The 23,315-nt window shown below is 42.2% G+C and overlaps 1 protein-coding gene across 2 annotated transcripts in view; it reads right to left on the reverse strand.

Annotated features, from left to right (window-relative positions):
• Tet2 (tet methylcytosine dioxygenase 2) overlaps positions 1–23,315 on the reverse strand; it is a 164,485-nt gene that overhangs the window by 99,958 nt on the left and 41,212 nt on the right. For both annotated transcript variants that reach the window (XM_045142504.1, XM_004662993.2), the window contains exon 2: positions 14,712–14,851. The gene's annotated coding sequence lies outside the window, so the exon portion shown is untranslated. The remainder of the gene's footprint in view (positions 1–14,711; positions 14,852–23,315) is intronic.

Here is a 23,315-nt window from a genome sequence, read left to right on the forward strand (position 1 = left end):
GCGGGGGAGGGAGGGTATTACCATGGGATATTTTTTTATAATCATGGAAAATGCTAATAAAAATTGAGAAAAAATAAAAAATAAAATAAAATAAAATAAGAGAGGCTAGATGGGAGGGGCAGGAGATTCAATGGAGGGTAGATTTGAGGGGTGGAATGGGAGTGCAGAGAGGGAATTATCATTTATATATTAAAAAAAAGAAATGGCCAATGGGGGCAAAGAGAAATAAAAGGTACTTTTTTTTTTTTTTTTTTTTTGGTTTTAGGAGGTAGGTTCTCGCTCTAGCCCAGGCTTTGACCAGGAATTCACCATGTAGCCTCAGGGTGGCCTCAAAAAAAAAAAAAAAAAATGATCCTCCTACCTCTGCCTCCCAAGTGCTGGGATTAAAGGCGTGTGCCACCACCCCTGGCCTCTTGCATGTTTTTTAGAATGAGTTTGAGAGTTTACAATAAAACCAGACACTGCAAGAGCTCTGCCATGAGGTTAGAAACAGCCTGTATGAACTAGTGCCTTCAGAGTGCTGGAGCAGACAGGCACAAGTGATCACAGGCATTACCATGTGAGCAGCGGCAGCACCGCACTCTGCCCTCCTCCGATGTGCACACTAGGCTGTGTCGCGAAGGAAAAAGTCAGTAGAGAGTTCTCAAAGGAAGAAATACGAATGGCATATAAGCATCTAAAAAAATGTTCTACGTCACTAGTCATCAGGGAAATGCAGATTAAAACTACATTGAGACTCCATCTCACTCCTGTCAGATTGGCCACCATCATGAAAACAAATGATCATAAATGTTGGCGAGGATGTGGAAAAAAAGGAACCCTTCTGCACTGCTGGTGGGAATGCAATCTGGTCCAGCCATTGTGGAAAACAGTGTGGAGGTTCCTAAAACAGCTAGAGATTGATTTACCATATGACCCAGCTATAGCACTCCTAGGCATATATCCAAAGGGCTCATCTCATTTCCTTAGAAGTACGTGCTCAACCATGTTTATTGCTGCTCAATTTATAATAGCTGGGAAATGGAACCAGCCTAGATGTCCCTCAACAGATGAGTGGATAATGAAGATGTGGTACATTTATACAATGGAGTTCTACTCAGCGGTAAAGAAAAATGAAGTTATGAAATTTGCAGAAAAATGGATGGACCTGGAAAGGATTATACTAAGTCAGGTAACCCAGGACCAGAAAGCCAAGCGCCACATGTTCTCTCTCATATGTGGATCCTAGCTACAGATGACTGGGCTTCTGCGTGAGAATGAAAATACTTAGTAGCAGAGGCCAGTAAGTTGAAAAGGAGACATAAAGGGTGGAGAAAGGAAGGGAGGAGGATACTTAATAGGTTGATATTGTATATATGTAATTACAATGAATGTAATGGGGAGGTAATATGATGGAGAATGGAATTTCAAATGGGAAAGTGTGGGGGTGGGGAGGGAGGGAATTACCATGGGATATATTTTATAATCATGGAAAATGTTAATAAAAATTAAAAAAAAGAAAAAAGAAAAAAGAAAAAGTCAGGAACCCAAGCGTCACCATGGAGGTGCAGAGGATGAAGGGTAGTCAGGATGTGGGTCAGGAACATCAGGCTAGGAGTGTGTTCAAGCTAAGAGTGTGATCTTTTTCTCCCACAGTCAGTGCATTTCTGAACTGAGTTCTGAAGACCTTTAGGCTTCCCAGATCAACTCAAACACATTCTGAACAGGATAAGAACTGACAATTAGCCAGGGGTGGTGGCTCAGGCCTTTAATCCCAGCACTGTGGAAGCAGAGGTAGGAGGATCGCGGAGACTACATAGTGAATTCCAAGTCAGCCTGAACTAGAGTAAGACCCTACCTTGCAAAACCAAATAATAATAATAATAACAACAACAACAACTAGCAATCTCTTCCAGATCGAGGTTCTTGGAGAAGCTGCTACTGTTAGCAAAACTTGATGGTGGAGATTCATGGAGAGCTATTAGGAAGGGGTGCGGTGGATCTGGTGACATATGCCTGAAATCCAAACACTCAGGAGGTGGGGGCAGGAGGATCAGAAATTCAAGGTCATCCTCAACTGCACAGTGAGTTCAAGGCCAGCAAGGTTTATAAGAGATCAGGTCTCAAAAAGGGTGTAGAGGGTGTGGGGAGTATTTACATGGGCAGATATGCATTTAAAAGCAAGGCAGTCAGGCATGGTGACACACACCTTTAATTCCTGCACTCACTGTGAGTTCAAGACCAGCCTGGGACTAGAGTGAGTTCTGGGTCAGTCTGAGCTAGAGTGAGACCTTACCTGGGGGAAGGGGGAGAAACAGGACCAAACAACAACAACAAACTATGAACGGGCCAAGCGTGGTGGTACACAACTTTAATCCCAGCTCTTGGGAGGCAGAGGTAGGAGGATTGCTGTGAGTTCGAGGCCAGCCTGAGACTAGACAGTGAGTTCTAGATTCAGCCTGGGCTAGAGTGAGACCCTACCTTGAAAAGCCAAACAAACAAACTATGAATGGATTAGACACAAATAAAATATTAATAAGATGATCACAGATTTTCATAGAAAACCATTATTGGCTTAATTCAACACCTTTTAAAGAAGTTGAGATAATTAACATAACTTTTATATTCTGAGAGAACAGATGGATTGACATTTGTAATGATGAACAAATATTCTCAAGCCTTTGTTAGCATTATGACTCATTTCTGCCTAAAATATCCTATGAGATCAAGAGAAGCAACAGATTCTTCATTGATGAGGAAACTGAAACACAGAGTGGTGAAAATGACTTTCATGGGGTCCATCTTAGTCCAGTTTACTTGTTCTAAACTAAAAGGACACATCATACGTGGATACTTATTGCAAAAAAAAAAAAAAATGCTACAGAGCTATTTGTAAATTTAAGGGTTGGTAAAGTTCTTAGACAAATCCCATGAGGATGTCGGTGGCCTCTAATTCAGTCCCTTGAGAAACAGTACTGACACCAGTCTGGACACTATGTTTAACAGAGATTTTCCTTTCATGTAGTTCAGCCAAGAGTCACACCATACTGCAATTTGTGGAGAGAGTAAATAAGTAATTGTAAGGGCCAGGCGTGGTGACACACGTCTTTAATCCCAGCACTCGGGAGGCAGAGGTAGGAGGATTGCCGTGAGTTTGAGGCTACCCTGGGACTCCATAGTGAATTCCAGGTCAGCCTGGGCTAGAGTAAGACCCTACCCCGAAAACAAACAAAGAAGTAATTGTAGAGCTCTTGGAGACAGGGGGAAAAAAGTCTTTAAAATATGCTTTTTTTCAACTACTAAATAATCCCACTTTGGGGGCTGGAGAGATGGCTCAGTGGTTAAAGACACTTCCTTGCAAAGCCTGCCTGCCTGGGTTCGATTCCGCAGTGTCCACATAAGCCACATGCACAAAGTGGTGCATTTACTGTAGTTCATTTTTAGTAGCAAGAGGCCCTAGCATACCCATTCCCTCAATCTCTGCCTCAGTATCTCTCTCTGTTTGCAAATAAATAAATAAATATTTGAAAAAATCTATTTTTGTTTAAAATTTAAAAACAACTAATAAAGCCGGCGTGATGGCGAATGCCTTTATTCCTAGCACCCGAGAGGCAGAGGTAGGAGGATTGCTGTGAGTTCGAGGCCACCCTGAGACTCCATAGTGATTTCCAGATCAGCCTGGGCTAGGGTGAGACCCTACCTTGAAAAAACCAAAAAACAAACAAACAAACAAATGGACAGAAAATGGAAAAATAGGGGTTTTTTTTTGATGGTTTTTTTTGTTGTTGTTGTTGTTCATTTGTTTTGTTTTGTTTTTCGAGGTAGGGTCTTACTCCAGCCCAGGCTGACCTGGAATTCACTATGGAGTTTCAGGGTGGCCTGGAACTCACAGCAATCCTCCTATCTCTGCCTCCTGAGTGCTGGGATTAAAGGCATGTGCCACCACGCCCAGCTCGAAAAATAGTTTTTCCTTGACAAGCACTCCAATAAATGGCCTGTAGGGCCTATTTTTCTTTTTAAATTGCATGGCAGCTAGGTGTGGCGGTATGGTCAGCATGTAGTCTAGCTAGCTATCTGGGAGGTTGATACAGGTGGACTTCTTGAGCCCATGATATGGAGACCAGCCTGGGCAATGTAGTAGAACTCCATGTCAGAAATAAACAAAACGCCCCATTCAAAGGATAAATTGATGAGGCTATATGACTATGGACTTCAGAGCATACAAATGGTTTGTAAGGAACAAACATTGTAATTCTTAAATTGGGAAGGAGATTTAAACTATAGGCGTAATCATGAATTATGTCAAGACTATCAGGCAGTTTCCTGTTTCTAGTGGGTCTACGGTTTTATAAGTCAATAAGAAGAGTCATGTTTCCTCGGAGAGTTTAAAAAAAAAGGAAGGCTGGAGAGTTGGCTTAGCACTTAAGCGCTTGCCTGTGAAGCCTAAGGACCCTGGTTCGAGGCTGGATTCTCCAGGACCCACGTTAGCCAGATGCACAAGGGGGTGCACGTGTCTGGAGTTCGTTTGCAGTGGCTGGAGGCCCTGGCGCGTCCATTCTCTCTCTCTCTCTCTCTCCCTTTCTCTCTCAGTCGCTCTCAAATAAATAAACAAAAAAAATTTTTTTAAAAAAAGGAATACATTAAAAACAGCTATTTCACCATGCACCAGGTGGTGCATGCCTTTAAACACAGCACATGGGAAGCAGAGATAGGAGGATCTTTATGAGTTTGAGGCTAGCCTGGGACTATAGTGAGTGACAGCCTGGGCTAGAGTGAGACTTATCTTGGAAAAACAAACAATTTCTTCTGAAACTCCTCACTGCCAAGAATGAGGTTCTATCCTAGCACTTGGGAGGCAATGGAAGGAGGATGGCCCATGAGTTTGATACAGAGTGTGAGAGCTCCATGTCAACCTGGGCTAGACTAAGACCCTGCCTTAAAGAAAATGTGAAGCTTTTAAAAACAAGTGAGCCTGGCATGGTGGCACCTACCTTTAATCCCTGCATGACGGGGAGGCAAAGGTAGGAGGATGGATCACTGTGAATTCAAGGGCAGCTTGGGACTGCACAGTGAATTCCAAATCACCCTGGCAAGATCCTACCTCAAAAAAAAAAAAAAAAAAAAAAAAAAGCAAGTGACATTTGTTTCATGAGGGTAAAAATGAAGTGACTACAGATTTGAAAACATGACAGAAAGTAGTGTGAAAGACACACAACTATGTGCTTGTGCATGAGTATGGAGGCCAGAGGTTGAGGTTAGGCATCCTCCTCCACTGCCGTCCACTTTAGAGACAGGTTCTCACCTGATCCCACTGAACCTAGCATTCAATGACTTGGCTAGGCTAACGAGCCAGTTTGCCCCTCACATCTGTCTTCACTTCCTGGAGGCTCCTGACTACATTTGGAATTTACATGGATGCTGGGAATCTGCTGAGGCCTTCACAAGTCTCCCGACTCCATATTCTTTTATTTATTTATTTTTTGAGATAGCATTTCGCTCAAGGCCAGGCTGACCTGGGATTCACTATGTAATCTCAGGCAATCCTCCTTCCTACTACCTCTGCCTCCTGAGTACTGGAACTAAAGATGTATACTACCATGTCTGGCCCAAAAATCCATTTTCTTTTTCTTTTTCTTTTTTCTTTTCTTTTCTTTTTTTTTTTTTTTTTTTTTTTTTGAGGCAGAGTCTCACTCTACCCCACACTGACCTGGAATAGTCTCAGGGTGGCATTGAACTCAAGGTGATCCTCCTACCTCTGCCTCCCAAGTGCTGGGATTAAAGGCATGCACCACCACACCCGGCTCCCACCAATAATCGATTTTCCTAATCTCATTCCTGAATCACTCCAGTAGGTCCTTTTTTTTTATTTTTATTTTTGGTTTTTCGAGGTAGGGTCTCACTCTAGCTCAGGCTGACCTGGAATTCACTATGGAGTCTCAGGGTGGCCTCAAACTCATGGCAATCCTCCCACCTCTGCCTCCCCAGTGCTGGGATTAAAGGCGTGCGCCACCAGGCCTGGCTTGTGTTCTTGGTTTTTTGATGAAGGGGGTTCTTGCTCTAGCCCAGGCTGACCTAGAATTCACAGTGTAGTCTCAGGGGGGCCTTGAACTCATTGTGATCCTCCTACCTTTGCCTTTCAAGTAGATATACCACAACAAGCCTTATTCTTTTAAATGTGTCAAAAATCTTGTTTCTAAAGATGTGAATTCATCTGGCCACACACAAGCTTCATTTTTTCCCAAACATTTTCAGGACAGGGTAAGCTTTTTGGGTTGACATTGGGGTTTCCACATGTGGGCCTTCCTCTGCTTCCCACCTGCTCTACACTCCTCGCAACTGGAGCTCTGTACAGCTAGCTCCTCACCTGACCTCAAGGATACCACATTTTTCTCTTTTTTTTCTATTAACAACTTCCATGATTGTAAACAATATCCCATGGTAATGCCCTCCCTTCCCCCACTTTCCCCTTTGAAACTCCACTCTCCATCATATCCCCTCCTCCTCTCAATCAGACTCTCTTTTATTTTGATGTCATGATCTTTGCCTCCTATTATGATGGTCTTATGTAGGTACTGTTAGGCACTGTGAGGTCATAGATATCCAGGCCATTTTGTGTCTGGGGGGAGTACTCTGTAAGGAGTCCTACCCTTCCTTTGGCTCTTACACTCCTTCTGCCACCTCTTCCGCATTAGACCCTGAGCCTTGAAGGTGTGATAGAGATACTGCAGTGCTGAGCACTCCTGAAAGACACCATCATTACCTCACTCCATCTCGTATTCTTTTCTGGCATTTTTTGTGCACTGGGACTGGGACTGTACTTTTTTATTTATTTATTTTTGGTTTTTCAAAGAAGGGTCTCACTCTAGCTCAGGCTGACCTGGAATTCACTATGGAGTCTCAGGGTGGCCTCCATCTCACAGCAATCCTGATCCTCCTACCTCTGCCTCCCGAGTGCTGGGAATAAAGTGGGGGTAAAGGTGTGCAACACCATGCCCGTCTTGTACTCTGTTTTCTTCAAGGTAGAGTCTTTCTCTAGCTCAGGCTGACCTGGAGTTCACTCTGTAGTCTCAAGGTGACTGGGGTTAAAGACATGCACTACCACGCCTGATATCCAGCTTGGACTCTTATCTACTCAAGTTCCTCCTGCCCTTCATGAGAGAGGCCCTGCCCTGCCAGCCACCTTGGAATGACCTAGCCACTCCTGGACACCTCAAGTTCTCACCCATTCGCATTTAGGTATACCTGAGAATATTTACTGGTGATACGTGTTTAAGCTGCATCAAAGGCTCTGGTTCTCTTTGACTCACTCTAGGAAATCTTTTATTTTTATTTTCATGGCTATTATGGGACTTTCTCCCCAACATAACTTTGTAATTTGTTTGAATACCTTTACTGTATCTTTTCCCCTTCACTGAGTTTTTTTTTTTTTTTCTCACTGGCAGACACATTTATTTTGTCTTTAATCATAAAATTACATGGATGCTAAGGAATTGTTTTATAATAAATTTATTTTTGATTTCTTATCCATGTTTAATTTTTTAATTTTTATTAACATTTTCTATGATTATAATAAAAATCCCATGGTAATTCTCTCCCTCTCCCCCCCACTTTTCCCTTTGACATTCCATTCTCCATCATATTACCTCCCCATCTCAATCATTGTACTTACACTGAGTTTTTAAAAAAATATTTTATTTATTTATATGCAGAGAGAGAGAGAGAGAAGGAGAGAGAGAGAGAGAGAGATTGATTTTACAGGCAGGAGTCTTACCCACTAAGTAACCTCTTCAGGCCCGTCACTGGGGTTTTGCTCAAACCACAATCTGGGGCTAGAGAAATGGAATAGTGGCTAAAGATGCTGCTTGCAAAACCTGACAGCCCAGATTTGTTCCCCAATACCCATGTAAAGCCAGATGCAGAGTGGTGCATGCATCACTGCTTGCAGTGGTGGAGCTTCTGTGCCCATTCATATTCTCTCTCTCCTTGCAAATAAGTAAATGAGTTTTTTTTTAAAAAAAAAAAACAAAATACTTCCCAATGAATTTATATGTTAGAAACAGAAAAAGAGGGCTGGAGAGATGGCTTAGCAGTTAAGGAGCTTGCCTACAAAGCCAAAGGACCCAGGTTCGATTCCCCAGGACCCATGTAAGCCAGCTACACAAGTGGCACATGCATCTGGAGTTCATTTGCAGCAGCTGGAGGCCCTGGAACACCCATTTTCTATCTGCCTTTTTCTCTCTCTCAAATAAATCAATAAGAATAAAATTTTAAAATTAAAAAAAAACAGAAAAGGAACTAGGGGTATTGCTCAGTGGTAAAGCACCTGCCCACCATGTACAAGGCTTTTGGTTCCATCACCAGTGCGGCCAAAATTGAAGTTAAAGAGAAACTGAAGAAAATGTTTTAAGAATAGTGACAAATAATAATAGTAATAATAATAATAATAAATGCTAGTGTAAAATTGGGAACTTAGAACATGCCAAGCCCTAAACATATTACCCATAAAAATCCTATTATTATCATCACCCATTATTACTTTCTGCATTGGCAGATAAAGAAAGGCTAAAGGATATCTGGCTTTATGTGGGCACAGTGGAATTAAGCCCCAGGCCATAGGCTTTGCAAGCAAGTGCCTTTGACTGCTGAGCCATCTCCCCAGCTTTATTATGATGGTTTGAATGAAATATACCCCATTGGTTCATGTGTTTGATCCTTAGCTGTTGACAATGTGGGAAGGTTGTGGGGACTTTTGGGAGGTTGAGCTTTGCTGGAGGAAGTATGTCACTAGGGGGTTGAGGTTTATTAATCCAGACCTACTGGGTGCTCAGAGCTCAGTTCCCTCTCTTTGCTACCTCCCCGCTGATGTGACAAGATGTGATGCCCTGGCTGTCTGTCTGCCCTGTTTTCTCCCCACCTTAATGAAAGTTCCCTTTGAAGCAGTAAAAATAAACTCTTTCCTCCAGTGGAGAAAAAAGAAAAAAGAAGACTCAAAGAAGTAAAGAAAATTTCCAGGAATATGCCTGCAATAAACGTACTAAAAATAAGACATAGTAGCCAGGCATGGTGGCACACACGTTGAATCCCAGCACAGGGGAGGCAGAAACAGGAGGATTGCCAAGAGTTGGAGGCTACCCTGAAACTACTTAGTAAATTCCAGGTCAGCTTCGACTACAGTGAGACCTTGAAAAACAAAAACAAAATAAATAAATAAATAAGACACAGGGCTGGAGGCATGGCTTAACAGTTAAGGCATTTGCCTGGAAAGCCAGAGGACCCCTGTTTGATTCTCCAGGACACATGTTATCCAGATGCACAAGGGAGAGCACACATCTGGAGTTCATTTGCAATGGCTGCAGGCCCTGGTGTGCCCATTCTCTCTCTCTCTTTCCCTTTCTCTGTCAAATAAATAAATAATAAAATATATATATTGTAAAAAAGACACAGGCTTATTGCCTACTGAAAGTAAGTCCTAGGCTGAGCTATTCCAAGAGTAAAAAAAACTAAGCATAGCAGTCTGGCTAAATGTATATACTATGCTTATCAAACTGCCCAGTAAGAACTTCTCTTAATGTTCATACCCTTATATTAATGCTACTCTCACTTTTGGTAGAGAATCTTCTCTTTTCAGATGGCAGTGACCTTGGGATGACTCAAAAGGCATGATGGTGCTAGAAAGAAGTGACAGGAGTGCTCAGCACTGCAATATCTCTGTCACATCTTCCAAGGCTCACAGTCTATTGCAGAAGAGGTAATGGAAAGAATGTAAGAGCCAAAGGAAGGGTAGGCCTTCTTACAACGTGTTCCTCCAGACACATAATGGCCTGGATATCCATGACCTCACAGTGCCTGACACTACATACACAAGACCATCATAATAGGAGGCAAAGATCATGACATCAAAATTAAAGAGAGACTGATTGAGATGGGGAGGGGATATGATGGAGAATGGAATTTCAAAGTGGGGGAGAGGGAGGGTATTATCATGGGATATTTTGTATAATCATGAAAGTTGTTAATAAAAATAATTCAAAAGAAAAAGAGGGCTGGAGAGATGGCTTAACAGTTAAGGTGCTTGCATGCGAAGCCCAAGGACCCAGGTTCAATTCTCCAGGTCCCATGTAAACCAGTGGCACATGTGTCTGGAGTTCATTTGCAATGGCTAGGAGCCCTGGCATACCCATCCTCTCTCTCAATCTCTCTCTTACTCTTTCTCTCATTCTCAAATAAATAAAAAAATAAAAAATATTAAAAAAAAGAAAAAGAACTGGAAAAAAACTAAGCATAAAATAAAATGGGTAAGTTCAGAGAAAGAACTCTTCAGAAAGCTACTTGTATGTAAGAGTATTTTTCTTAAGCAGCTCATATTTTCAGTCTTATCCTTGCTTCTTTTTGGTTATTTATCTTGCCCTTGTCCATAAACACCTCCTCCCTTACCCAACCATCACCTCCAAGAAGGGAAAAAAGTATGGCTATTATTTCACTAAAGCAAGAAAATTCTATCTTAAAAACTACATTCCCATTCTCATGTAAAGGGCAGGAAAAGACTGAGTAGAGCCAGTGTCCTCACCCACATTGTAAAGTCAGTGATCATTACGAGAGGAGGGAAAGTAAAGAATATGCTTTATTCACAATTACCTAAGATTTTCCAGCATAAGAGGGAAAGAGGAAGTCTATTTTCAGTGACAATGACTGCTCTAAAAATATTAACATGCAAGAGGAAAATTTTCATTCTGAGAGTTACTACTCAGCTGAGCTCTCTCTGCACAGAGATCTGGAATTCCCAGGGAGGAGAGGTAATCTAGGCGGGACGCTTGCCTAAGAACACAGCAGCCTGAGGGATCCTGGGAGTGTAACTGAGGACACGCTGCACAGGATCCCTGGGCGCCAGCGCAGCCTCTAGGAAGTATCAAGTGGCAGAGTGGAGCCTTCCCTGCTGGAGTGTGGGGAGGGAGGGCAGAGATTACCGCCTCTCAGAAGACTCCCTAAGTGGATGCTTAGGTTCACTGAGACTAAAATACCTGCTAAGAGCTACAGAAGGAAAAAAAGTGCCCAGTGTTTCCTTGTGTCTCTACCCAGCCTTCAGTTTCTTCCCCCAAGGCCCCCATCATTTTATTTGGCTTGTAGTACAGGAAAGCGTGTACATTAAAACCCATGCTAGCCTTCATCCTAGATGTTTTGGGGGAAATAATTCATTAGTTTCCTACTTACATACCTGCATATAAATGAAAATGGTTTGACTAAAAACAAAATGGGCTCGAGAGATGGCTTAGCAGTTAAGGCACTTGTCTGTGAAGCCTAAAGAACCAGGTTTGATTCCTCAGTGCTCACGTAAGCCAGATGCACAAGGTGTCTGGAGATTGTCTGCAGTAGCTAGAGGCCCTAAGGAGACCATTCACTCTCTCTATTTCTATCTGTCTCTTTCTCTATCTCTCTCAAATAAATAAACAAACAAATTTTTAAAGTTACTTTTTGGCAATAGATATTGAAGAGACTCAAAACTCATCAAAGCAGAAAATCAGAAGCTGCTAAGAGATCAACCCTACAGGAGTCTTCTGGGAGCAAAAGAGAAGGAATGTAAAGGACACAACTGGAAGGGAATATGAGCAATGTGTAATATGTTCATATACTATAGCTCACAATAAAAATAGAAACAAATCCTTAATTTTATCTCATTAGCAGTTCAATGGCATTAAAAACAAACTGGCTTTTATTAAGATCAATTCTTTTATTTTTAATAGTTATTTGTTTATTTGAGAGAGAGGAAGAGGCAGAGAGAGAGAGAGAGAGAGAGAGAGAGAGAATATATGGGTGTGCCAGGGCTTTCAGCCACTGCAAATGAACTCCAGATGCATTGTATGTGCCCTCTTGTGTATCTGGCTTACAGGGGTCTCGGGAAATCAAAACTGGGTCCTTTGGCTTTGCAGGCAAGCACCTTAACCTCTAAGCCATCTCTCCAGTCCTAAGATCAATTCTTAAAACCATGATGAAAAAACAGTTACTGTCTTGCTGTCTTACCTAAGTGAGGCCAGGGGAAGCAATTAAGAGAAGGGTGGGAAGAGAGTCAATCAAAATTCAAGATATTCTGAATAAGACATATGAAAGCCTACTTCTTTGGATAATGGCACATCCAAAAGCCATAGATTGCTACTAGAAAATTTTCAGAGCCAGGGATGGGATACCTTCCAGTGAGTTGTTGGCCAGGAAGGTCTCTATTGCCTCCAAAACATTATAGGCTATTGCCAAGGCCTTTGGTTTCCCAGGAGTAACAGATGGTAAGACCCTAATGCTGAAGACTTCACATGCATGGACAGCAAGATTACTGAAAAATCAAGCTGGTGCTGAGCTGAAAACCTTCTCCCTGTAGACCAGCCAACTGTAAACTGATAAAAGTTGTACTGCATGCAGCCCTATGACAGATAGAAGTCATCAGCCATGAAAACAGTGAACACTGGAAGCCTCAAGTTTGGCTAGACAGGCCAAATGACTGAACAAGCGCAATATAGCATGTCTGCTCTGGGGGAAACCAACTGCTCTATAATTGGGCTGAAGGCCTACTCTATGGGAGGGAATACATGCCTGGTACTGAAAACCTAATTAAAAGCCTATGGTAGGGAAGGTCATGAGCCTTAGTAGTATAAAGCCTGCTCTTGTCTGTATAAATGCATATATTACTCTCACCAAATTGCCCTGAAAGCACTATACTTAATGTTCATATTCTTATTTTAATGCTACTCTCACTTCTGGTTAGAAAATCTTCTCTTTTCTGATGGCAATGACCACTGGATGACCCAAAAGGCAACGTAGTGCTGAGAAGAAGGGATGGAGGAGTGTCCAGCACTGAAACATCTCACACCTTCCAAGGCTCAGGGTCCATGGTGGAAGAGGTGGCAGAAAGAATGTAAGAGCCAAAGAAAGGGTACCACTCCTTACATACAACTGTCCAGAAAGAAATTGGCCTCAATATCCATGACCTCATAGTGCCTAGTAATACCTTCATAAGACCCTCATAATAGGAGAAAAAAGACGATGACATCAAAGTAAAAGGAGACTAATGGAGACAGGAAGGGGATATGTTGGAGAGTGGAGTTGTGACAGGGAAAGTGGGGGAGGAGAGGGAAATATCATGGTTTATTACAAGTATAGAAGTTGTCAATAAAAATATTTAAAAAAATACCACCTAGTTCTTTTTAAAAAAAATTTTTTTTGTTCATATTTATTTATTTATTTGAGAGCAACAGACAGAAAGAAAGAGGCAGATAGAGAGAGACAGAGAATGGGCATGCCAGGGCCTCCAGCCACTGCAAACAAACTCCAGACGCGTGTGCCCCTTGTGCATCTGGCTAACGTGGGTTCTGGGAAATCGAGCCTCAAACCAGGGTCCTTAGGCTTCACAGGCAAGCGCTTAAACGCTAAGCCATCTCTCCAGCCCCCTACCTAGTTCTTAACAAGACTGAGCCAAGTGGCCTCAAATAAATTAAAAACGGAGGTGAGAGGGCAGGAGAGATGGCTTAGTGGTAAAGGTGCTTGCCTGCAAAGCCAAAGGTCCCAGGTTTGATTCCCCAGGACCCTCATAAACCAGATACACAAAGTGACACATGTGTCTGGAGTTTGTTTGCAGTGGCTGAAGGCCCTGTCATGCCCATTCTCTCCTTCCCTCTCTCTCTTTCTCCCTCCCTTCCTCTCAAATAAATAAATTAAATTAAATTATGTTTTTTCTTTTTTAAATGGAGGTGAGCTGGGTATGGTGGCGCATGCCTTTCATACCAGCACTCAGGAGGTAGAGGTAGGAGGATCACCGTGAGTTCGAGGCTACCCTGAGACTACATAGAGAATTACAGGTCAGCCTGAGCTAGAGTGAGACCCTACCTCAAAAAAAGAAAAAAAAATGGAGGCGAGAGCTAGGCATGGTGGCATATGCCTTTAATCCCAGCGCTCAGGAGGCAGGCAGAGGTAGGAGGATCGCTGTGAGTTCAAGGCCACCCTGAGACTACATAGTGAATTCCAGATCAGCCTAAGCTAGAGTGAGACCCTACATCAAGCCCCCCCCCAAATGGAAATAAGGCTGGAGAGATGGCTTAGTGGTTAAGGCATATGCCTGGGAAGCCCAAGGACCCAGATTCAATTCTCCAAGTCCCACATAAACCAGATGTACTTGGTGGCATATGTGTCTGGAATTCGTTTGTAGTGGCTAGAGGCCCTGGCATGCCCATTCTCTCTCTCTCTGACTCTAATAAATAAATAAAGAAATCTTTTTTAAAAAATGGAAATGACTGGCTGGGCGTGGTGGCGCACGCCTTTAATCCCAGCACTCGGGAGGCAGATGTAGGAGGTTTGCCATGAGTTCAAGGCCACCCTGAGACTACATAGTTAATTCCAGGTCAGAGCGAGACCCTACCTCGAAAATCAAAAAAAAAGAAGAAGGAAATGACAGCACTATGATTAAGGGACTACAGTGTGACTCTGTGCTAAATTCTTAATTGATTCTTCTTCTGAGAAAGAAAATGGGGAAAAGTTAGGAATCTGATGAAAACTCTCCAGAAAAATACTGCTAAATATAGTCAGCAGACAGCTTTAGAGATCCCTTTATGTGAAGCTCTACCCTTGTGTCCTGAGCATACTTATTAGACACATTTAACAACATAACAAGTTGAAGGTTAGAAGACAGATTAACCATTAAATTAAGAGTGATCTTATATGTGTGAGTCAAGCAGCAATTGTCCTTATTGTCTTACCAGCAGCTCTGTCCCTCAAGGCTCCTCCTGGATCATGTCCTGTTGGCTACAGATAAACCCATCTCCTGCTTCCAAGCACAGGAACCAACAGGAACAAGGGACATAGATAATCTTGGTTCTGCTGCTGAGGGTTTGCCAGCCTGGAAAAGACAAAATTTGAAAATCTTTAAGTTTACAAAAGGGATCAGGCACGAAGGTGTTGACTTTTCAGTTTCCAATGTCTATAATTAGATGATTCCATTACAATATTGACTCTTAAAAAATTAGTTAAAAGATCTTTCTTATCTTTTCAACATGAACTGAGTAGCGCTCTCATGACCTCACCATGGTTCCTAATATCCCCCAGAAGACCAGCCCAGTTCTAAGCCATCAACATTTTGACATGGAGAACAGAGGAGGCTAAAAGGAACAAGACAAGAAAACAAAGTAGGACTGCCTTGAACGAGAAGGGCCTTCAGGGGATTAAGGGAGATCAGAGGAACAAAATAAGAATGAAAGGGCAGTAACATGATCAAAGTACTGTACATATTTATATATTAAAGTTCTCAATAGAAAAATCTTTTTCAGCCAGGTGTGGTGGTGCACGCCTTTAATCCCAGCAGTTGGGAGGCAGAGGTAGGAGGATCGCCTTGAGTTTGAGGTCACCCTGATATTATATACAGAATTCCAGGTCAGCCTGAGCTACAGTGAAAGCCTACCTTGAAAAAACAAAAACAAAACAACAACAACAACAAAAAACTCAAAGCAGTGTCAAATATCCCAACAAAATTATCTAATAGATGTAGAGCACTTTGAAACACCCAAGCAGGGCTGGAGAGATGGCTTAGCCATTAAAGCACTTTTATGTGAAGCCTAAGGATCCAGGTTTGACTCCCCAGAACCCATGTAAGCCAGAAGCACAAGGTGGCACACACATCTGGAGTTCCTTTGCAGTGGCTAAGACTCTAGTGTGCCAATTCTCTCTCTCCCTTGCTTTTCCTTTTTCTCATAAATGAAAGAAAGAAAGACCCCCAGCAGTTCTGGTCACCATACTTTTGCAGTAATCAACTTTTCTTGTTAACTGTTGGCTTATGTTAGCTCATCTATTGAGCTCAAGCATTCATAGCTTGGGCTCTAGAAGCACCACAGTGTAAGGCCCAGAAGTTCTGATATGCTAGGCTGAGGTGAAGCCGTAGTTACCAGGTTCTTCTAGGTGAGGGTAGACTGAGAACCATTGGTGGAAGCCCTTGTACCTGCTGATATACAGCACTAAGCTAACTCATGAACAGTGAGTATTTAAGTGCATATGACAGTGACCATGTCAAGGGCAATGCTAAGTGCTGTGGATAAGGAAAGCATTGTAACATGCAAACCCTGTGTGCAAAATTGTACGGTAGCTAGGGACATTGGACATAGTTTTCAAAAGATCACCTAGGAAGCCACACACTTTAAAAACAACCCAAGTGGGTTGAAGAGATGGCTTAGTGGTTAAGGCACTTGCTTGTGAAGTCAAAGGACCCAGATGTGATTCCTCAGTACCCATGTAAGGCAGATGCAAAAGGTGGTGCATGCATCTGGAGTTCATTTGCAGTGGTCAAAGGCCTTGGCATGCCCATTCTTTCTATATATATGCCTCTTTCTCTCTTTCTAATAAATAAATTAATTAAATATTTAAAAAATAACCAAGTAAGATTCTGTGGTCAAAGATGCAGTGAGAACCTTGGGTATTCCAGAAACTAGAAGTGATGACGTGCTTATGAAAGTGAAAGATCTATGACATGAGAAAAGCCATGGAGTTCTAAGGACAGGGTGTTGTTCAGGCAAAGATGTGTGGCAAGGAGGTATGCAGTAACTAAGTTGGATGAGAAGGGTTTCTCAGCTGGGTGTGGTGGCACACGCCTTTAATCCCAGCACTCGGGAGGCAGAGGTAGGAGGATTGCCATGAGTTCAAGGCCACCCTGAGATGACAGAGTTAATTCCAGGTCAGCCTGGATCAGAGTGAGACCCTACCTTGAAAAACCAAAAAAAAAAAAGAGAGAGAGAGAGAGAAGGGCTTCTCTAAAAGAGCATTAGAGCAGTACAGAAAGCTACATCAAATCAGAAGCTGAAGAGTTTTAGTAAAATGACCAATGTCACTGAGCCATTTTCCTAAATATCTAGAAACAGTACTGGAATATCCTGAAATAATGTCAACAAGAATAGCACATTCTAGGGAATTTTAATAAATTTATAGGGCTCTTAGTACACACAGACACTATACTTGTGACTTCACTTAGCACACTAAGAATCTGGTGAGATGGTTAATATCCTCTCCACTTTATAAGGAAGAAGGTCTCATTTTTCCCCCCTCAGTTACATGGCTAGAAATAATAAGCCCCAAACTGAGAAACACAGTTTCTCAGAAGTGTGATAGCCTAACAGTCTCGTGACATGACTGAAAGGTTTGCAGCTAGGATTCATAAACCATCAAATTCTTTTTTTCTTTTTGAGTTAGTGTCTCACTGTAGCTCAGGCTGACCTGGAATTCACTATGTAGTTTTCAGGCTGGCCTTGAACTCACAGTGATCCTCCTACCTTTGCCTCCCAAGTGCTGGCATTAAAAGTGTGCACCACCACACTCAGTTTAAATTCTTTTTTATATATATTCTGAAGTTTTATTAGTTTGTTTGCTTTTTTTTTCTTTTTAGAGAGATAAAAAGAGAGAGAAACAGAGAAAATTGGCATTCCAGGGCCTCAGAACTGAAATTGAACTCCAGATGCTTCTACCACCTAGTGAGCATGTGCAACCTTGCACTTGCCTCACCTTTGTGCATCTGGCTTAGGTGGGATCTGGAGAGTCAAACAAGGGTTCTTAGGCTTTGCAGGCAAGTACCTTAACTGTTGAGCTATCTCTCCAGCCCTGAAGGTTTTTTTTTTAATATTTATTTATTTATTTGAGAGAGAGAATGGGGATGCCAGGGCCTCTAGCCACTGCAAACAAACTCTAAACACATGTGCTACCTTGTACATCTGGCTTTACATGGGTACTGGGAATTGAACCTGGGTCCTTAGGCCAGGGTCTCCAGCCATTGCAAACAGAATACAGATACCTGCACCACTTTGTGTACCTGCCTTTTATGTGTGCACTGGGAAATCAAACCTAGGCCATTAGGCTTTGTAAACAAGGTTTTTAGTTTCTGAGCCATCCTTTGGCCTCCTATACTGAAGATGTGACCAAAGGCCTTGCACATGCCAAGCAGGCATTCTATCACTGAGCCACAACCCTAGCATAAGTTCCCCTTTGGAAACCACACCCAGAAGTGAGTTTTGACATATTCAGAAATTTGTATCACTGATCACAACCATCTATTCCAGAATATTCCTATCTATCCCAAAACATACCAGGCCCACCACTGATCAACATGCTATCTCTATAGGTCAGCTCTATTCTATATATTTTATATAAAGTGGAATTACAGAAATTTTGTCTCTTTTTTCCCTTTCTTTTCTCTTTTTTTTGGCGGTGGGGGGTACTTCTTGAGTTAGGGTCTCACTCTATTTCAGGCTGACCTGCAACTCAATCTGTAGTCTCAGGCTGGCCTCATACGCACAGGGATCCTCCTACCTCTCTTCCTCTAGTTCTGGGATTAAAGGCATGGTGGCTGGGTTGTTTTTTGTTTTTTGTTTTTTTCCATGTGGTATAATGTTTTCGGGTTCACCCATGCCATAGCATATATCAGTGCTTCATTATTAAGACAGAGCAATGTTCTGATGTATAGATACACTAGAATCCTTAATATCTACCAATGATGTACATATGGGTTTATTCTGTTGGGTTTTTTTTTTTTTTTTTGACTACTAGAAAAATAAAGTTTATGTGAATACTCATTTGTAAGTTTTTTGTTTTTTTGTTTGTTTGTTTGAGGCAGGGTTTCACTCTCTCTCAGGCTGACCTGGAATCCACTCTGTAGTGTCAGGGTTACCTAGAACTGACAGCGATCCTCCTACCTCTGCCTCACCAGTGCTGGGATTAAAGGCGTGTGCCACTATGCCAGGCTTTCATTAAGTTTTTATTGTGGTCAAATACATCTAACATAATGTTTGCCATTCTGACTATTTGTAAGTATATACTGCTGTGGCATTCATACACTCACGCTGTGGAGCAAAATAGTCTGTTGCCACCATCAACCTCTAGAGCTTTTCACCCCCCTCTCCTGCCCAAATGAAATTCTGCAGCCACCAAGCAATCCTTCCTTCCCACCTTGCCTCTTCCCTGGCAACCGCCATTCTGCTTTTTGCCTCTAACATTTGACAGTTCTAGGTAACTCATGTAAGTGGAATCATATATTTGTTCTTCCAGTCCCAGTTTATTATTATTATTATTATTATTATACTATTATTATTATTATTATTATTATTATTATTATTTTGGTGTTTCGAGGTAGGGTCTCAGTCTAGCCCAGGCTGACCTGGATCTTACTATGTAGTCTCAGGGTGGCCACGAACTCATAGCGATCCTCCTTCCTCTGCCTCCCGAGTGCTGGAATTAAAGGCATATGCCACCATGCCCGGCTCCCAGTTTATTTTGCTGAGCATAATATTGCCATAATATGTTCCATTATACTGTAACCCGGCTCAGAACATTTTCCCTTTTAAGCGTGGATAAGCTGTGTGTGTGGCTCATATCATCTACTCATCCACAGAGGACACTTGTGATGTTCCTTTTGGCTACTGTGAATAATGCTGCAGGGAACATGAATATAGCTGGGTGTGGTGGCGTGAGTTCAAAGCTACCCTGAGACTATATAGTGAATTCCAGTTCAGCCTGGGCTAGAGCAAGACTATACCTTGAAAAACCAAGAGAGAGAAAGAGAAAAAAAAACAAACAAACAAACATAAGTATACATCATTTTGTTGATATGTTTTCATTTTTTTTTCTCTTTGGAGTGAAATTCCTAGTATTCCTGGTTATATAGTAATTCTATGCTTGTTCTCTTGAGTAACTACTTAACTACTGTAATATGACCTTCACCAAATTAAATCTCTTATTTCTACTTATTTATTGATTTGAAAGATAGGGAGGGAGGGAGAGAGAAAGAATGGGTGAGCCAGGGCCTCCAGCCACTACAAATGAACTCCAGACACATGAGCCACCTTGTGCATCTGGTTTATGTGAATCTTAGGGAATAGAACCCAGGTCCTTTGGCTTTGTAGGCAAGTGCCTTAACCACTAAACCATATCTCCAACCCCATTTTAGACTCTTAAAAGCCATGTATCAGTGTTATAACTTCCCCATCCTGACCAACACTCCTTAAGGCATGTCTTTAATTGTATTCATCCAATGAGTGAGAGGTGGTACCTGACTCAGAGGTGACACATAACCACAGGCAAGGCTTGGCTTACTGCTGTGCCACAGGCATAAAATGACAGTCTGAGCAAGAGGACAATAGAGGAAATGACATGATTAGATAGGGAGCTGTATTGATAAATAAATGGGCAAAAGTTATAACATGCCAGATGCCAGAGAAAAAAGCATGACTCATTTCCAAAACTAAAGTTTTAAGCTTGTACGGATGAGTGAGGGTATGAGTCCGAAAAATACATCCTCTAGAAAGGAAGCTGAAGTGAAAAGCTAAAGTCTTGACATAACGCATTTGAGAAAATGTGGCAATTACAAATAAATATCACTATGCAGGTAAATTTAGGATATTCTATCTATCGATCTCTCTCTCTCTCTGTCTCTGGACTCCAAGAAGGACATTATTATCTGATATATACTTGAAATTCCCAAGACTAAGCCCAGCAACTCACAGACCAAACACAGGATGGCAGAGGAGTTTCTGTCTTCCTGTTTTCTGTTGAAAGCAGTAAAACAATACTTAAAGAGTATCAGGACTTTAGCAGTAAGTCCTTGGTTGGTCTAATTTCTTGTATGTATCAGGATGGTGGTACCTCCCATTTCAGACTGGCATGAGCATGCTTAGTGGACGTGTTCTTCAATTCCTGGCACAAGTTCAGCAGTCCTAGAAGGCTGACTGTTACTGCAGTTTTTGAGGATTTGAGCCGGCAAACTGTTAAAGAGACCAATGGAGGTCCACTCATCTTTGCCCCAAGGAGATCCTTAGTACAAAGCTCCACGCTAACAATCACAGCAGCCCTGTGTTAGCAGTTTCTTGGTGGTCAATGGTCCTGACTTGGTTCAGCTTTGGAAAGACTCTAATGTGATAATATTCAGGCATCAATGGAGTAATGACTTATATGCTTGGGGACCTATGTGATAGTGAAGCTTAATGACACTATTTAGGACCTTGAGGTGACTGTGCTGGAGGAAAATGCAAAATGCTGTCTGCCAGCTTATATGTGCTGTTGTTTCCTTCTAACCAGGTATGTTGAGACTTAAAAGAGAGCCCATCACTGCTGAAGTTGGGGGGGCAGGGGAGAGCCACAGGGAAGCACCCTCAAAACAGAAGCCCATGAGCACAGTCAAATGTCTTCACTCCCGTACACGTACATTTCCATTCAATGATACATACTTTCTCATGTTGTAACCTTTCTGAGGTTAATATAGTTTCCAGTCAGTTGACCTAGTCCTTGACAGTTTCTCCTAAATTAAAACCTACTCTGATTTGATCCTTATTAATTACTCATCAGTTTTTAAAAGGAAAATATCTACTTCCTATAAGATTTTCTAGAGAGCAGATTTTTAAAAATAACCAATAAAAAAGCTCAGGTTTACTGAAAACATCCCACCATTTAATCATTTTTAAATATATTTTTATTTATTTGTGAAACAGAGAAGTGGATAGAGAGGAATAATGGGCGCACCAGGGCCTCCAGCCACTGTAAACAAACTTGACACATGCACCACGGTGTGCATCTGGCTTACATGGGTCCAAGGGAATTGAACCTGGGTTCTTTAGCTTTGCAGGCAAGTGCCTTAACTACTAAGCCACCTTTCCAGCCCCCATTTAATCTTTGAAATATCATCTGCTATGTACTTGTGTACATAACTTATTGCTAAAAGAGACTCTTAAAGACCAAGCATGCCTCAGGGTCTTGACAACCTTGGAGGAGACTCAATGCAGAAGATATTTCATTTTGGCAAAAGGCAATAATTTTCCATTACAAACCCTGGTGAGGCAGTTTAGGGTGACTGGACTCCTAATTTAAAAAGCAGGAATGAGCCGGGTGTGGTGGCGCACGCCTTTAGTCCCAGCACTCGGGAGGTAGAGGTAGGAGGATCGCCATGAGTTCGAGGCCATCCTGAGACTCTATAGTGAATTCCAAGTCAGCCTGGGCTAGAGTGAGACCCTACCTCAAAAAACAAAACAAAAAACAAAACAAAAAAATTAAAAAATAAAAAGCAGGAATATCCTTGAGTCTGCCCTTGCAGTCTTCACTTTGCTAGAAAAGCAGAGAATGATCTTTATCTCTCTCTCTCCCTCTTTTTTTTTTTTTTTTGGTTTCGTCAAAGTAGGGTCTCCTCTAGCCCAGTCTGACCTGGAATGCTCTATGTAATCATAGGGTGGCTTGAACTCATGGCAACCCTCCTACCTTTGCCTCCCTAGTGCACCACCACACCAAGTTTTGGATTTTAATTCTTTAAATTCCTAAGACAAGGATCTGGGAAACTTCAAATTTACTGATGCATTAGTGTATTTGGTGCATTGGTAACCAAGCCCAAGACTTCCATTACACTATAAACAAATTTTTATTTTAAAAAAAATAGGGTGAATGTCTCTCAAAACTAGTTACTCCAACTACAAATATATGCACATCTATATAAGCTATGGGCACTCTGTGTAGGCACATTTCTTTCGGGCATTAAATTCTCTGCTCTGTTCTATTGTGCTTTCTTTGAGACAGGCCCACATTTAATAGTCCAGGCTCACCTAGAGCTTACTATATACCCCAGGCTATATGTGAACTCATGTTGAGCCACCTGCCTCAGCCTCCCACAATTTATAATCCCGCAAGATCCACCATAGGTATGAGAGCCAGGCTTTTCTAAATTCCTTCTTTTTCAAAAGCCGGATCTCTAACTGATAAAACCTCAGCTCTCCTAAGCAAACAGAAGGGTGTGTTTATCAGGATAGATCCAGGCCTTCCTTTCTCCTTTGTGGAGCTGGAGCGCCTGGGGCACACTTCTTCAAAGCCTCCTGGAATAGCTTCCTTCCTGGAGAAAAGCTGCCTCAGCTCCCTGACACCACACGCCTCCAGGTCCAAATGGGGTCAGACTGGAGTTAACCTAGGCAGGTCATGTTCACTAGATGGTTCTCCCCTTACACACACACACACACACACACACAGGGCAAGTAAACAATCCCAGCTGTGCAGCACCCAAAGGGAAGTGCTACTTCAGACTGTCAGCAACTTGGCAGCAATGGCTCTTTTTTTTTTGTTAGTTTGTTTTTTGTTTTTTGAGGTAGGGTCTCACTCTAGCCCAGGCTTACCTAGAATTCACTATGGAGTCTCAGGGTGGCCTCAAACTCACAGTGATCCTCCTACCTCTGCCTCCCGAGTGCTGGGATTAAAGGCGTGCGCCACCACGCCTGGCAGCAATGGCTCTTCTATTAGTGCTCTAAAAAGTCAGTGCATCAAAATACTTCACTACACATAGTGGTCAAAGCTCTGAGGGGAAAGTT

Source organism: Jaculus jaculus, chromosome 2, assembly GCF_020740685.1.
Source record: "Jaculus jaculus isolate mJacJac1 chromosome 2, mJacJac1.mat.Y.cur, whole genome shotgun sequence".
NCBI lineage: Eukaryota > Metazoa > Chordata > Mammalia > Rodentia > Dipodidae > Jaculus > Jaculus jaculus.